Raw genomic sequence first — 16,792 nt, 5'->3', positions numbered from 1 at the left:
ACTAAGCATCCGTTGAAGCTTTCATCCGTTGATGCCTTATCCGTTGAAGCTTTATCCGTTGATGCATTATCAGTTGAAGTCTTTATCCGTTGAAGCATTTATCCGTTGATGGATATTATCCGTTGAAGCATTAGAGACATCCGTTGAAGCTTTGTTTCTTATCCGTTGAAGGTCTTCAATATCAGTTGATACTTCTTCACTTATACAAAATTACAAGGCATGAAATATTTACAATTAGCCCTCCTATTTGCATATCCACTAGGAGTCAACATGACTGATACTTTCCTACAACATCTAAGAATTACAACTTGAATCCAGAGAATGAAATGTGCTACAATACTAAACTTATTGCTAAGTAAAGCTACTCCTTCAACGGATAGCCAAGATGGTCTTATCCGTTGAGGCTACAATCACTAGATTTCTACTTAAGTGTTTTGTTTAACTTATCATCAAACTAACACACATATTCCTAACAATCTCCCCCTATTTATGTCTACTAGAACTGTAGACATAAATTTGGGTTTATCTTGATGATAACAAAACACTTGACAAATATGTTAACTGTAATAAAGCAGAAATTCAAAAGTGCTACAAAAATGTGTATGCTGAGATGTAATTGAAGAGTTACATTGTTTCCAAGGGTGCTCCTTTAGCCTGAGCAAATTACTTCCTTTTCCTTTGATCCCTTGTTTTCTTTCCTAGCCTCCTGTCATTCTCCTCTATTTGAAGTTGAAGTTGTCTGTAGAATTCAGCTTCATCTTCTTCATTGATGTCCAACTTAGATTGCATATCCTTGAGAGTTTCATTACTGGCAATCTTGAGCTGATCTTTAATTCTGAAAAATCTTCTGACTCCTTTGTTGTCTCTGAACTCCATCAACCAATGAGGTGATTTGTGAACTGTAATTCCTCTTTCTTGAATGAGTAATGTTCTAGGCAAGACATTGGGCTCCCACCAAGTCTTCCTTATGTTGGCAATCTTGTTGAGAATCTCAGTCTTGGCAGTCCTGGTAAAGCCAGAATCCCTTTGTATGGCTGAGTAGACTCTAACCAAGGTAGAGTAGCCTTCATTCAGAATCCTGTAGAGAGGCCAAGTTCTTTCCCCACTTCCTTTGTATTTGAACACTAGTCTTTCTGGCAGCTGTCTGTAGGCAGCTATTCCCCTTACTTCCTCCAGCTAATCCAGATAGAGTTCAATATCTGAAAATTCTTTTATGTCACAAATGTGAACATAATCATCCTTAGAGGCTTGTGGCTTAGGCTTAGGCTTCTGAGTGAATTTGATTGAGGTTTTGGGAGGTGTTGATTTGGTTCTTCTTTTCTGCTTCTTTGATGGTGGAGAAGAGGTTAAGAAGGTGGGCAATTTGATGGTGTCCCAATCAATTGGTTCCTCCTTAGGAATGATTGGTTCACCATGAATGTTTATGAAGGGGTCAGGCACAATGGGTTCAGAAATAGAAGGTAGTGGTTTGGATTTTGATTGGGTTTCTTCAGTCTCATCTACCATCTTTCTCTTTGCATTAGCCTTCTTTCTATTTCCTTTCTGCCATTCCTCTCTTTCCTTACTTCTCTCTTCCATACCATTATCTACCAAGTCCCTCATACCTTCAGTTTCACTTCTGTCTTCAATTTCTTTCTTTTCTTCAGCTTGACTTGACTTTAGCTGTTTTTCAAGCTTTGCTTGTGCTCTTTTGTTAGCCTTTAGCTTCTTGGCTTCTTCCTTCAACCTTCTGGTTTCTTCCCTCTTGGCTATTGAGAATTTGGGATGTCCTTGCATCACACAGATGCTCTTTCCCTCTCTGAAGATAATAGCCATGTTCCTCCTTACAGCTACATCCATGTTCTCTTTGAGCTTTGTGATACTTCTACCCAAAAGCTTGTCTTCATCAGGCTGTGGAAGAGGAAAATCCACTCCTTTCATTTGAGCAAGGCTTAGAGGGTTCTTTGTAGAGTCCTTGTTGGATCTGTTGTTGGGCTTGAGAACCATAGGTTTCAAATTCATGGAAGAAGTCTCTCCAACCTTATTCCTCCCTACTGGCTTGAGCTCCATAATAATTGATTCCACTTTTGTGCTATGCTTCACAGATTGTGATTGAGAAGTTGTAGAACCAAAAATTTATTGCATCTTTTCATCAATCTTCTTCCTTTGCTCTTTGACTTGCAATTCAGCTGCTGCTATCTGGATTAGATCAATTCCATCAAGCTTTCCTTTGATTTGAATAATTGGAGAAGTGGTGATGGCAGGAACTAGCACTTGGGATATTTGAACTGTTGTTGATGGCTCTCCTTCCCTTTCCCCTTTATTCTCCCCCTTTTTGTTATCATCAAGGGTAGGGGTTAAGCCTTGTGCTTTTGCCAGCTGCATGAGTAGATTTGTTTGAGTCTGTTGATTCTGAAGAATGGTGACCATAGAGTCTTCAATGACCTGAACTCTATCTTCCAACCTGGCCAGCCTCTTGTCAGCATCAGATGCTTTCCTCAGTCTCCCCAACAAATCTTGCATAGTACCATAAGGTATGACTGAATCCAACTTCTCAGCATTGTAGGATTTCAGATCAGCAATATCCTGTTTGAGCTCATCCATACTTAGATTCTGTTTGAAATGCTGCAACTGCAAAAGATGCAGAGATTCCAGATGAGCTTGAAGAATTGCCTTGGTACCAGCATCTGTAGTCTCCTGAAGGGCCTTCTGAATTGTCATGACTTGTCTGACCAAAGTGACACCAAACTCTCCTGGTGTTGATGCTTTTGCCCATGCCCATTCAGGAAGATCTGGAACAGAACTTGGGCCTGCTACTCCCCCTAAGTTCATGCTCTCATCCAAAGAATAAGAGTCAGCATCATTAGAATTTACTCCAAATTCTTCAGATGGCTCACCAGCTTGAGAAGGCAGCCTGTTAACAGCAGCTTTGTCTCTGAGAAGAGATTCTGAAGTGTGTACAATGTTTAAAGTCTGTTCTGCCTCCACATTGCCCTGAGCAGCCAACAATTGATAGGCTGGAACAGGGTGAGTAAAAGTGTCAGCATCCAAGGAAGTGTTATTAATTACAACTTTGTAATGTTGCTGAAATTGTCTTTCCCTTTCTGCATCATCCACTTTCATTGACTCACTAGCAATGGCTGGATCCACCCTTATAGCTTCTGTACCTGCCTTTCTTTCATTTTCTCTATTTTCTTGCATCAGGGGCTCCCCCTGGCTCACACACACCCTCACACCCTCACCCTCACCTTCTAAGGTGGCACTCCCCTCACTCACTTTTGCCATGCTGGAAGAAATAGCATGCATATGGTGACTCTCAACCTCTCCTTTTTCCTGGGAGCAACCCAGCCTCTCACTCAAAAGATCACTCCCTTCCCTCAAACCTAAAAGTGATTGTACAGTAACCATGTCCTCTACAGTTGGAATTGTTTCTGTTAAGTGTGTAGAGACCATCAACGGATAGAGAGTATCCGTTGAAGTGGAAACTGATGGTATCAACGGATAACTGCTGTTAAGCTTATCTTTGAAGAACAACCACTTGTCAACGGATGAGAGATATCTGTTGAAGAAGGAAAAGATGTAGATATAGAAAGTGACATAATTATTGAATCTGTGTGAATTGATTTTAAGTAAGGTGACACAGATTCTTCAACCATATCTGAAAGAATTGGCTGATGATCCAACAAATCATCTAAAAGATGATGATCATCAGATTTTGAGTGGGGCTCCTCCCTGAGTTTTAATGAGGGAGAATCAGGAATTGATGTGAATATCATATCCACATCCAGAGAGGGTGATGGAGAGTTTGATGATTGGTGTGTTTCTATTATGAGAGAATGGGGCTGTGACTCCACATTTGCTGGAATCACATCAAGCTGAATTTGAGAAGGCGCAGATACATGTGGATGTATATGTGCTGTGTGTGCCCCCTGTGTGGAAACTAGGGTCTTGGCTTTCTTCTTCCTTGAAAAGGCTTTAATTGGTGAATGTGTGGTTTCAGTATCCCTCCCTCTTTTGTTCTGTGTCCCTGGTTGGGGACTATTTTTAATAGTTACACCCTTTTGGGAGGATGCAACTAGGGATGTGTTTGACTCCTTTTGAACCACCACAGTCTTTGAGAGACTATGGCTTGGCTGGCTTGGGTACCACTCACCTCTCCCACCTTATCCTGGGGGGTTTTTTGATGTTCACCCCTCCCCTCACCACTCATACCCTGTTCACTCCCTTCAGGGTTTATGGTAGTTGTTACAACTGTTGTCTTTTGAGAAACAACAGAGGTGGTTTTCTTTGACTTGAGTTTTGAAATTTTAATTTTGGTGGCTTTGGTAGGAACCTGTTTGGACAAAGACACAGATTCCATTGCCACACTAGAAGGCAAAGAAACAATGGGGTTGAAAATGATAGGAGTTATAGAAGTGTTTACCTCACTTACCTGTGGTGCATTCATGATTGGCAAATATACCAATGGCACCTGACTATTGAGGTTCATTCTCACAAGGTCTCAAAGGACCCTTTTCTCTTGTGCCCAGCATTTTAGTTTATTATTCTCATTGGATATGACCAATCCTTCAGCAACATGGTTAGCCAATAACATAAAGAATCTAGCATAGTAGATGTTATGTGGTCTATTAGCTTTGTTACCTAATCTGGAACCTAATTCTAGCATGACACAGTTGCTAAAATTAAAGTACCTATCAGAAACTAGCATATAGAGCATATTAACAAGAGATGAAGTTATGGCATCAAAATTGCTAATCTTCCCAGAGAAAACCTTGATAAAGGCATCTCCAAGAAAACTCCATTCTTTCCTAAGGCCTTTCCTTCTAATACTACCTAAACTAGCAGAATCAAAAGCATAGCCTATGGAATCTAACATAGCAGATACATCTTTATCAGTGTGTGGTGTCATGGCATTATTCTCAGGCAACTTAAAGCAAGACTGTAAATCATCATAGTTAATGCAATAATCCTTACCTTGGAGAGAGAAGACAATAGTCATATCTGTGGAGTTGAACTCTGCAGTTGTCCAAATCTCCTCAATCACCTCACAGTAGATGGTTGGGGCTTCCAGCATTGCATAGCTTAGTTTGCAGTTTTTGATGAAGTCCATCATCTTGTGATAATCAGAATGGGCTTCATTCTTTTCAACCAAGGCTACGAAATTATTCTTTTCATAAACAAATCCAGATTGAGACATAATTTTGACTACTGGTACCATTGTTGTGAGTAGAGGTTGCAGAGAAAAACTTGAGAATTTTGGGAGAGAAGGAGAATAAAAATTGCTAGAAAGCGTAAAGTGAAAATAAGAGTTCAATTGGGCTTTTATACTTTCTTGAATTAAAACGAAAATAAAATGATTAAACGATACTTTTAAATAAATTACAGCCGTTTAAGAGGAAAGAAAACTGTAGAAATTCTGTAACCTACCTTTAATACAAATACATACAACAGTGCATATCTGTATCAACGGTTAAGGAAAAGAATCAACGGCTGTGACTTACTGAAAGTAACTGATGTGACACTTCAACGGATAAGGTAAATAGTTATCCGTTGATGATCAACACTATTTTATCCATTGAAGGATAAAATTACCAGAAATGTATTTGTCTTTCAACGGATAATGAACATCCGTTGATAGAACAATTTTGGCTTTCAACGGATAGGGAATATCCGTTGATAGGATAAGTCTTACTTAAAGCCAACTTTGTTCTTGCAGCAAATTCATTCAGGCTTCAAGGTAGATTATATAGATGACATAAATTATGAATAATTAAGCATACCTAGCTCACTTACTAATCTTGTGACTGTTGATTTATCAAGTGGCTTGGTAAATATGTCTGCAATCTGCTTTTCACTTGGAACAAAGTGAAGTTCCACTGTACCTTTCATCACATGTTCCCTAATGAAGTGGTACTTGATATCAATGTGCTTGGTTCTTGAGTGCTGCACTGGATTTTCAGTAATGGCAATGGCACTTGTGTTGTCACAGAATATTGGAATTTTGTCAAAAGTCAAACCATAGTCAAATAGTTTATTCCTCATCCATAGTATTTGTGCACAGCAACTACCAGCAGCAATGTACTCAGCTTCAGCTGTTGATGTAGAAACAGAATTTTGCTTCTTGCTGAACCATGACACAAGCTTGTTCCCTAGAAATTGACAGGTGCCTGTTGTGCTTTTCCTGTCTATTTTGCAGCCTGTATAATCTGCATCTGAGTAGCCAATTAGATCAAAACCAGACTCTCTAGGGTACCAAATTCCTAGATTTGGAGTCCCTTTGAGATATCTGAAAATTCTTTTAATAGCCACTAAGTGAGATTCTTTAGGGTCAGCTTGAAATCTAGCACAGAGACATGTAGAAAACATTATATCAGGTCTACTAGCAGTTAAATATAAAAGTGAGCCAACCATGCCTCTATAACTTGAAATATCCACATACTTTTCAGCCTTGTTTAATTCAAGCTTAGTGGTAGTGGCCATGGGAGTTTTTGCAGTTGAACAGTCCATTAAGTCAAACTTCTTTAAAAGATCATAAATATATTTAGTTTGACTAATGAAAATTCCACCACTAACTTGTTTAACTTGTAAACCAAGAAAATAAGTTAGCTCTCCCATCATGCTCATTTCATATTTACTTTGCATTAACTTAGCAAACTTTTTACAAAGCTTATCATCTGTAGATCCAAATATAATATCATCTACATAAATTTGTACAAGTATTTTAGAGCCATTAACATTTCTAAAGAAGAGAGTTTTGTCAACAGTACCTCTTGTGAAGTGATTATCTAGAAGGAATTTTGACAAAGTCTCATACCAGGCTCTAGGTGCTTGCTTTAGTCCATAGAGTCCTTTCAACAGATAATACACATAGTCTGGAAATTTTGGATCTTCAAATCCTGGAGGTTGGCTTACATAAACTTCTTCCTCCAATTCCCCATTTAGAAATGCACTCTTGACATCCATTTGATAGACTTTGAAATTGGCATTAGCTGCATAGGCTAGAAAGATTCTGATGGCTTCAAGTTTGACAACTGGAGCAAATGTCTCATCAAAATCTATTCCCTCTTGTTGAGAATAACCTTTAGCAACCAATCTGGCTTTATTCCTTATGATAATGCCATTTTCATCCATCTTATTTCTGAATACCCATTTTGTGTCAATAGAACTCTTGTTCTTTGGCTTGGGTACCAGCTTCCATACTTTGTTTCTCTCAAATTAGTTTAGCTCCTCTTGCATTGCTAAAATCCAATCTGGATCCAAAAGAGCTTCTTCTACTCTCTTAGGTTCCTCCTGTGATAGAAAGCTACTGTACAGACATTCATCTTGAGTAGCCCTTCTAGTTTGCACTTTAGATGTAGCATCACCAATGATCAGTTTAAAAGGGTGATTCTTGGTCCATTTCCTTTGAGATGGTAGATTAGCTCTAGATGAGGTTGTTAGGTCACACACACACTGTAGATGGGGTGAATACAGTGTATAGTACACTCAAATCGAACTTTAAGAACTTAAGTAACAGAAAACAAGCTTTATTGAAACAATAAACTCTGTTACAGTATGGAACTGTTACCTCTCAGTGATGAACAAATATCACGAGAGCTGCTAGGGTTACAATGAATAATCTTCTCTAATAATGATAACACTTATAGTGTAAACCCTATGTCTGTGTTTATATACTACACAGTTACAAGATAATCGCTAATTGATATGGAATATAATTCTGCTTCCTAAAATATATCAATCAGATATCTTTTCTTCCAAGTATTCCATTCTTCACGGAATTCCTTCTTTATGCATATCTCTTCTTATGTTTATCTCAATCTTCTTTCCTTTAATCAGCTACTGTCCTTATCTGATTATCCTTCAGCACTTAAGTTCTGATATCTATCTTCTGATGATTATCTCCTGATAACATACGTACTGATATCCTTAAGTCCTGACTTCCAGTATAAGTACTGATCAATAGTTAAGTACTGATTTATCCTGTTCAGTAAGATCTGAAAGCTAAACATAAAACATATTAGCCATGACATTATCAAATATATCTAACAGAGGTTGCCTCAGTATTGTCATGATGTGAGATAGAATGTTGATTGGTTGAAACTCCCCCTGAGTTGCTAATCCTTTGAAAGGAATTGGGAGTCCTATCAACTGATGAAGTGAATTGATTATCCGTTGACAGACTGTGATCAACGGATGCTTCATTATGAACTTCAACGGATGATGCACTTTGTCTTTCAACGGATGTTGCATTGCTTCTTTTAACGGAAGCTGAATTATGACTTTCAACGGATGCAACATTCTGTGCATTATCTAAAGGCAGATTCTGAATTCTTCTTGAGATGCCTTCTTCATCATTCTCATCTTCACTATCATCACAATATATCTCAATGTTGTCAAATTTGAGTCCTTCATGGTGTCCCTCATCTGTTAGTCCATCAATCTTTTTATCATCAAACACAACATGCACAGATTCCATGACAATATTGGTTCTTAGATTGTAGACCCTATAAGATTTTCCAGCAGAATAACCAACAAATATACCTTCATCAGCCTTTGCATCAAACTTCCCTTTGTGATCAGATTGATTCCTTAAGATGTAACATTTGCAACCAAAGACATGCAGAAAGTTTAAAGTTGGTTTTCTTCTCTTGAATAGTTGATAGGGAGTCATGTCTTTTGCTTGATTGATTAGAGAAATGTTCTGAGTGTAATATGCACAGTCTGGCTTCTTCTTCCTTTAAACTTTCCGAGTCCATTCCTGGATTTTCTTGAAGAAATAACTGTCTTGACATTTCTTCATCAAGATCTAGAAGTTCATCAGAACTTATCCTTTTACCAGCAGCAGAACTTATTCTTTTCCCAGTATCAGAACTTGTCCTGTGACTAGCTTGTCTTGATGTAAACCTTCTACCTTGACTATGACCGCTACCCATTCCAGAGTATCCTTGATCATCATTTCCATCATCCTTTCCTTGCAGTGTCTTGTTAGTTTTGCATTTGGACTTAATTACCTTCTCCCCCTTTTTGGCATCAGCAGGTAGTAAAAGAGAGATAAGTAATTCCACTGAGGATTGGATTTCAGTAAGTTGAGATTGCTGAGAAGCTTGATTTGTCAGAATGTCATCAATCTGAGCTTGTTGTTTCTCTTGAGTTTTCTCAATATAAGCAATCCTGTCAATGGTAGGTTGAAAGAACTTTTTCTTATCAATTTTCCAAACTTGTTCTTGTTTGATAAAGTTCTCCTGAATCTTGTGTAGCTCTGCATGAGTAGTTGAATGAAGACCTTGTAGATGTTTAGTACTCAATGCAGTGACTCTAAGCTAGGTTTTAAAATCATCAGAATTTAACATTTCATCAGCTTTAGTCAAGTGCTCAGCAAGATGTAATGCATTTGGAACACATGAAACTGAGTTCCATTCCTTAGTCCACTCCTGACCTGCAGGAGTTTCACTCCAAGGTACTGGTGCTGGTGCAACCCTGATAACAAATCTCCTTACCAGTTCAGACTTAGGAAGAGTCTGTTGAGGAGTATGTCCTGAAGGACCTGCTTCATCAGCATCTACAGTTGGAGCAGCATCACCAGTATCTCCAGCATTTGCAGCATCAGAACTTAAAAGAATCAGTATCTTCTGATAAGACAACAGTGTGAGTAGCAATGGAGGCTTCAGCATCCTCTAATTGCTGATCTGATACTAAGTTCTGATCAACAGCCAAATCCTGATGCTCACCTAAAGTCTGATCATCAGCATCTTGATGCACAGAAGGTGTTGTTGATAACTCTGGAGTTTGAACAGCATCAGTAACAGGTGTTGTGAAAGGATTATTTGCTGTTGGAGCTTCTAAGAAAAGTATTTCAGGCACAACCAGGTTCTGAATATCAATTTCAGCACTTGTGCCTGGATCAACAAGAGACACAGATGGTGAGTTAGCCTTGTCAGATATAGCTTCCTGAGATGGAGTTGATGGAGAAGAAGTGACTGGAGCAAATTCCTTGTCTTGTGAGATCAAAGATTCCTGATCCCCTTCCTTAGCAGCTTCCTCTTCATCATCTGAAACTGGCCTTTGTGCCCTCTATTTCTTGTACTTCCTTGTTGATTTGGATTCCTTGGGAGTTTCAGGAACTATCATTCGTCTAAGCCTCTTGAGAAGCCTAGAACCCCCAATTTCAGAATCCTTCTGAGAAACCTCTTTCTCAGCTTCAGTTACAACAGGTTCTCTAGAAGAAACCTGTTCCTCAGAATCAGATTCATCTCTCAATACAATCCTCCTTCTCTTTTGAGATGTTTGAGGAATAGTTTTTGTCCTCTTTGTCTTGGAGGATGAGGGTTGAACAGTCTGTGAAGTAGAGAGATAGGATTTGAGATAATTCCTGAGGGTAGGTTGAGTAGAATGAGTGGTAGGTGCCGAGGATGATGGTTTTTGGGTGTTTGTGGTTGGTTGGAAATCAAAGTAAACAGATCTATAAGTATCAGGATCAGCATTTACTAGGATCTGTTTTACAGACTGAGGAATCTGTAATGGTCTAACCACTTTTTTCTTAGTATCAGTATTTACCAGATCATTAAAATATCGTTTTGCAACTCTAAAAGATGGGGTTGAGGAACTGACTAATTGAGGTTCATCAGTACAAAAAGTATATAGAAGTTGACAGAATCTAGCAAAATAGACAATATTTCTATTCTCTGTCATCCTATCCCCAATAAAACCAATTATTCCAGTTGCAAAATCAAAATGAGTTTGATGAATAATAGCATACCCTATGTGCTGACTCAGAATTGGGATAGCATCAAAATTCGAACATTTGTTCCCAAAAGCTTTGGTGATGCAGTCAAAGAAGAAACTCCATTCTCTTCTGATATTAGCCCTTTTTAACTGCCCAAGCTTTGCCAAACTCTTTTCATATCCCAAATCAGCCATTAACTCCTGAAGTGCTGATTCCTATGGAGTTGAAAAAGTACAATTTTCTGGGAGATGTAGAGCTTTTTCGTATTGTACCAGGAGTGACTACATAAGATGAATCACCCACTTCAAAAACAATACTGGGAGTGCCATGTTTACCACCATCATCAAAGTGCCCAGTCCGCCAAAACGTCAGAACTTGTTGACTCGAAAAGACTTCAGGCTGTGTTAATGCGTACCCAATCTCACTGTGTGCAAGAAGATCTTGCACAAAATGCAATTCAGATGGAGCTTCAGCATGATCAAGAATTGCAGCATAGTTGTTTGGAACAAACTTATCTCCATCAATGATTAAATCCTTTGGTGCCATGTGAAAAAATATTGAGATTCAAGTATGCCTGTTAGGTATTTGAGATAATGTCTGTATGAAAAACCAACGTGAGAAAGAAAGAGAAAGAGAGTAAAAGAAAGGAGAGAGATAAAATATAAAGAAAATAAAAGATTAAAGAAATCTTCTCTCTGTTGTACTTATACTCTGAACAAAAATATTACCGTTGGACACCTGTCATACATGCAGTAATAACGGACAGTTACTGGGCTTGAGAAAACAGGAATCATTACTTACCCAGTTGCCTAGTTTCAAGGAAAAACCGTTCCATTTATCAAGAGAAACAGTTTTAATTCAAAATTTAAACCGTTAGCACTGATTGAATTATTTTTCACTGCATCATTGAAATTCTGAAAATACATCACATGAAAATGACCAAGATAAATTAGATATGTAAGTGCTGAAAATGAATCAGAACTTAATATAAAACAAAAGTTATATGGTCATCAGAATATCAATCAGGATTTATCAACACAAGATAAAATAACTCAAAGACAAAATCTTGAAGTAAAAACAACTTTCATTAATATATCAAGACAATACATTTATGAAATGGAAATTACATCAATACTTATACAAGATTTTCTCTAAGCTTCTAATCCTAACATCAACAGCCTTAGTCTTAGCTAAGAAGCCTGACAAAGCTGATGATGAAGAAAAATAGGAAGAAGACGAGATTAAGTCATCTTCTTCTTCCTACTCTCGACAAACAGAATGGCGAGCCGGATGATTCGCTCTTGCTGGCGGAGAGCTTCCAGCCTTTCCTCCTCCAATCGCTCCAGATGGCGATGGTAGTCCATATAGAAGAACAGGAGGCGTGTCAGTACCTCCTGTGGGACAGAGTCCCATATCTCCTCAGGAATGGCTGTGACATGCCATTCTTGCTGCCACTCGGCACAACTTAGCTCCATATTGAAGGTTTGGTAGTTCAAAAAGCATGTTGTATCTGACCATTGTGTTTTTGAAAGAAAAAGGAGGATAAGTGTGTGAGAAGAATGTGATGGAAAGACTGATGTGAAGTGGTTGGTTATATAGACAAGAGAATGCCAGGAGACGTAAAGAAATTGAATGCTGACAGGTAGAATTAATTCTACCTCGTCTCCCTAGACTTTAAAAAAGAATAACAGTCATTGGAAAGTGGAATCATGGTCTAGACCGCACAAGACACAAGAAACAGTGGACTGTTCAAGGATGAATACCATTATTCCTAATCATAGTGACTATTAATCTTCCACTTCAACATATTCTAGTTCGAACTGAGACTGTTACCAAATTTTATTCACAGATAAGCCAAGTAAAGGATTAGACTGAGAAATCAGAACTTAGACCTATACCAGAACTTAACTGTCATCAGAACATAATTTCTTAACTCGAAAAAGGAATGCCCAACTTAGTAAATCCTCATACAAGTTCTGAGTTATAGACGTCAGAACTTAATCATCAGAACGTGTAACTAGAACTTGTCCTCAGAATTTGTGCAATAATGACACAATGATTGTTTATCTAAAATAACATAGACCACCACAAAAATTTTCATCATTCAGATGGAGTGATTAGTGTGTGCATTAAGCTAAATAACAGACAAAGAGTAAAGTCTGATTCACTTCAGTACATCTTAGAAATAAGGCATAACTAAAATTTTACTAAAGAGCTGTCATTGTCCTGAAACCTACTGATGAATGAGTTTATGCTTGAGTCCACCTCAACTGTTTTGTGCTAATTTTATGCATCTTTTGCAATTCTATTTTACAGTGGCTTCTCAGTGTAAGTGAGTCACGACTGTTTATCAGAATTTATGCTATTATCAGAGTATTTCTCCAGTAATCATAGAGTGTGAAAAGTCACCAAGAAAATATTTTGCTTTTCTAATGCATATTTACTTAATACCAGCAATGCACTTGGGTCGTCCCTTCCATATTTTTACTCTAGATCTCAAAGGAGTACCTGATTTTATTCGTTGATCTTTTTGCTTTTTCTTTTGATAAGTGAGGTTTATCAGCACTTAGTACATTCAGCAGTTATACTAGTATCAGAACTTAACAGATGAGTAGCATTATTCTAATTTGTGACTTAGTAATAAGATATACAAAGTAAACTTAACTAAGCTCAATTATCAGAATTTGCTAGTGTCATAAGATTTCCACTGAAATAATTACTTCTTACATGGAATCATTTGTTTATTGAAGACCACTAGGTCAGTATCTAGCACAGTTATCCTCATAGGATTGAATAGGTACTTGAACAGACATATCACTTATCAGAGTCTAGAAACATATATCAGACAACAGTCAGTACTTAAAGACATTTATCAATTAAGCACAGAATACACAATGAGATTAATTCTGTAAATACTGAGCATAAAGTCTGATAACACAGAACAAGTCTAAGTAGATTTAGAGAAAGAACCTGAAACCATTCCAAGTTCATTTACCAATCTTGTAAAAGTAGCTTCACATAGTGGTTTTGTGAAGATATCTGCCAGTTGTTGATCTGTGGGAACAAAATGCAATTCCACTGTACCTTCATCCACATGTTCCCTAATGAAGTGGTACCTGATGCTGATGTGCTTTGTCATAGAGTGTTGAACTGGATTACCTGTCATAGCAATAGCACTTTGATTATCACAGTAAATAGGGATTTTGAAATATGTTAACCCATAATCCAGTAACTGATTCTTCATCCAAAGAATCTGTGCACAACAGCTTCCTGCAGCAATATACTCTGCTTCTGCAGTTGATGTGGAAATTGACTTTTGTTTCTTGCTGTACCAAGAAACCAAATCTGCCTCCAAGAAATTGGCAGCTTCCACTTGTGCTTTTCCTGTCAATTTTGCACCCTGCAAAATCTGCATCTGAGTAACCTATTAGTTTAAAATCTGATTCTCTAGGATACCATAATCCCAGAGCAGCTGTTCCTTTAAGATACCTAAAGATTCTTTTTACAGCTGTTAAGTGAGGTTCTCTTGGATCTACTTGAAATCTTGCACAAAGACAGGTAGCATACATGATATCAGGTCTACTAGCAGTTAGATAGAGTAGAGAGCCAATCATACCTCTGTAGTCAGTAATATCTACTGATTTACCGGTATCCTTATCCAGTTTTGTAGCAGTGGCCATTGGAGTGGATGCACTTGAACAATCTTGCATTCCAAATTTCTTCAGCAAGTTTCTGGTGTACTTGGTTTGATAAATAAAAGTGCCTTCCTCATTCTGCTTGACTTGAAGGCCCAGAAAATAGCTAAGTTCCCCCATCATACTCATCTGATATCTTGACTGCATTAGTTTGGCAAACTTCTTGCAAAGTTTGTCATTTGTAGATCCAAAAATGATATCATCAACATAAATCTGGACCAGAAGTAAGTCCTTTCCATGGTTGAGGTAGAACAGTGTTTTGTCTATTGTCCCTCTGTTGAATCCACTTTCCAGAAGAAACTGAGCTAAAGTCTCATACCATGCTCTAGGAGCTTGCTTAAGTCCATAAAGTGCTTTATCAAGCCTGTAGTCATAATCTGGATGTTTGGTATCTACAAAACCTGGAGGTTGTTCAACATATACCTCTTCCTCCAATTCTCCATTGAGAAAAGCACTTTTCACATCTATTTGAAAGACAGTAAACTTTTTGTGAGCAACATAAGCCTAAAATATCCTTATGGCTTCTAACCTAGCAACTGGTGCAAATGTTTCATCATAATCAATTCCCTCCTGTTGAGAATATCCTTTTGCAACCAGCCTTGCCTTATTCCTTGTAATTATGCCATCACTGTCAGTTTTGTTTCTGAATACCCACTTTGTACCAACAACAGATCTATTCTTTGGTCTTGGCACTAGGGTCCAGACTTTGTTTCTTTCAAATTCATTCAACTCTTCCTGCATTGCTTGCACCCAATCAGCATCTTGAAGAGCTTCTTCCACTTTCTTTGGCTCAGTCTGAGAGAGAAAAGAATTGTAAAGACATTCATTTGAAGTACCTGTTCTAGTTCTGACACCTGCAACAGGATTTCCAATTATCAAATTAGGTGTATGTGATTTTGTCCACTTCCTTGCAGATGGAAGGTTTTTCTCTAGAACTGGATGCTCCCCCATGATGCATGCTATCTTCATTTTCATTTTCTGATGCTCCCCCTGAAACTATGCTCTCTGAGTGGATTCTTCAGTATTTAGATTTTCAGCACTATCAGAACTTGGCTTATCAGAACTTGACGAATCAGAACTTGAAGAGTCAGATGCATGTTCTGATATTTCTTGAGATGTGGTAGGATCTTGAGTATGCTCCCCCTGCATAGGTGCATCTTCCTTTGACGTAGTCACCACAGTGTCAATAACATCAGAGTTTAATCCATCAGAGTTTACAGTATCAGGACTTAGACTGTCAGGATTTTCAGTATCAGAATTTGAGTCTTCATTATCAAATCTCAGCTGATCATGGTCAATGAAATCTTCAAGATCAGTAATCTTCTTGTCATCAAAAGAGACATTGATAGATTCCATGACCACTTTTGTTCTCAAATTATAGACTCTGAAGGCTTTTGTGGAAAGTGGATATCCAACAAAGATTCCTTCATCAGCTTTTAAATCAAACTTTGATAGCTGTTCAGGATGAGTCTTGAGAACAAAACACTTGCATCCAAATACATGAAAATATTTCAGATTTGGCTTCTTTTTCTTCACCATCTCATATGGTGTTTTTCCATGCTTGTTAATGAGTGTTGCATTTTGAGTAAAACAAGCAGTCTGCACAGCTTCAGCCCAGAAATAGGTTGGAAGCTTTGCTTCTTCAAGCATTGTACGTGCAGCTTCAATGAGAGTTCTATTCTTCCTTTCAACAACTCCATTTTGCTGTGGAGTTCCAGGAGCAGAAAATTCCCGCTTTATTCCATGGCTTTTGCAGAACTCTTCCATTATCAAATTCTTGAACTTAGTGCCATTATCACTCCTTAAAATTTTCACAGAATCTTTAACCATTTTATCCAGCTGTTTGACATGATCAATCAAGATAGATGCAGTTTCACATTTTGTGTGCAAGAAATACACCCATGTGTATCTGGTGAACTCATCCATTATGACCAACGCATACTTCTTCTTTGCAATAGACATGATATTTACTGGACCAAATAGATCAACATGTATTAGATGATAAGGCTCAAGAATTGATGATTCAGTCTTGCTCTTGAATGAAGATTTTCTTTGTTTGGCTTTCTGACATGAATCACAAAGACCATCAGGAGCAAATACTGTGTTTGGCAATCCTCTCACAAGATCTTTCTTGACCAGTTCATTTATATTGTTGAAATTTAAATGAGAGAGTTTCTTATGCCAATTCCAGCTTTCTTCAATTGATGCTCTACTCATTAGAAAGATTGCAGAACCATCGGTACTTGTTGAAAGCTTAGCTTCATAAATGTTACCACGCCTGTATCCTTTCAGAACAACTTTGCCTTTAGATTTACTCACAATTTCACAGTGTTCTTCAAAGAAATCAACATGATAACCTCTGTCACAGATTTGACTTATACTCAGTAGGTTATGT

The sequence above is a fragment of the Apium graveolens genome, chromosome 5 (assembly GCF_009905375.1).
Source record: "Apium graveolens cultivar Ventura chromosome 5, ASM990537v1, whole genome shotgun sequence".
NCBI classification, from domain to species: Eukaryota; Viridiplantae; Streptophyta; class Magnoliopsida; order Apiales; family Apiaceae; genus Apium; species Apium graveolens.
Note: the sequence above shows the minus strand (reverse complement) of the source record.